Consider the following 1,655-nt stretch of genomic DNA (forward strand, 5'->3'; position numbering starts at 1 on the left):
CATTGTAATGCGCATTGAGCATCTTTTAGGAAATGGAAATGCGCAGTATAAATGCTATTTATTATTATTATTATTATTACGTGTCCACTGGGACGGACACGGCCAGATTTTTAGGCGGAAGGAAGAAAATCGGTTAGATCGTTTCCGTCTTGTGTTTCCACACAGACCGGAAAAGACACCCGTCTAGTCTGTTGGCCTACTTATTCCTCGGATACTGCTTGTTGTGGCGGGCTATGTCCTCGGAACAAGGCTATAAATTGTCGAGGTCAATGAACCCAAGACGAGAATAAGAAATGAATGGGTTTTTAATTGAAAAATGATAAAATTGTTAAAATGCATCCAGGTGGTTTGAGCGTAGACTTTGCTAATTTTGAGGCCCTGATTATGAATATGATATTAGAATTTTAATCCGAACTCAAAATTAGAATTGTTTTTTTTATCTCCGGCGAGGCCTATGGCTCACGAGTCATGACCCGCCAAGCTAAAAATGCAGCAAGCGGCTTTCCAATCGACACGTTTTTTTGTCGAGTCGTGTCGTGTCGTATCTGTTGACACTGCCAAACGGACTTTTCATTGATTTCTTAGGAACATGTCAAAAAGTTATTCCAAATTTCTGGTTGTGTATTTAAGAGTGTTCGAAGAGAAATAGCACAAGGAGCAATCTATTTTCCTGAGTTTATTTGGCAAAATTTGTTTCACATAAATTTGTGAGGCAGCGTGGTGGAATCAGGTTCTGGTCAAAATAATGAAAGTGAAGAAACTTGCATTTCTCCACAGGTTCGTGAATTTTTTTCGAATTTTTGTTTTTTGACTCAACACCTTTCATGTCCATTAAAGAACTCATTTCAGTAAGGATTTTTCTGAGAAATGTTGATTAAAGGCACAAAAAATATAAATTTTCAGTTATCACGGACTCTTAAGCTAAGGAAATAACTAATCTTTGGCGGCCATTTTCTCACTAATATTACCTCTGAAAACAGGTGACCCCCACCCCCTTCATTCGCAAATATGTCGACTTGTATTCCGGATAAATGGATATTTTTTCCACTCAAATAGAGACAAATGAACAAGCTTTAAGATGATACCAATAACTCTATATGCCCAAAAATTGACGAGAGCCTGATTCCACCACGCTGCCTCACATTTGTTCTTTAATTAATGCAAAAATTACACATTATGAATCCTTTTTTTTTTCTTAAGTTATAAAGTTTTGCGTTTTACTTTTTGATTGAAATTGTCAAAACTTCATATTTCTCGAAAAGGAAAGTAAGTTTCTTTATATTGACAAATACAATTTGGCATAACCCTAGTTGAAGTCAATGAATTTTATGTGATTCATATTTTGTTGAAAAGATTACTGAGTTATTTTCATTTAAATGTGCACTTTCTTATAGACATCTGTTACTTTTTCATCAACGTTTGTTTCTACTTAGTTCGCGTCTTTTCTAAGTTTGAATTGGATCTCAAAGAGCAAACACGAACATTGATAGTGACAATGACAATCATTATTCTTGTCGCAGGGAGAAATTTGTCCGGGTTGTTTTCAATAGCAGCCGTGTTATATTTAGTTCATGTTCACTTACGTATACAGAGAGGAAAAAACAGAGATCTAAGTAGTACGTGCTAAAACATCTCAGCTCCTTAAATACCCCCGT

The sequence above is a fragment of the Aplysia californica genome, unplaced genomic scaffold (assembly GCF_000002075.1).
Source record: "Aplysia californica isolate F4 #8 unplaced genomic scaffold, AplCal3.0 scaffold00960, whole genome shotgun sequence".
NCBI classification, from domain to species: Eukaryota; Metazoa; Mollusca; class Gastropoda; order Aplysiida; family Aplysiidae; genus Aplysia; species Aplysia californica.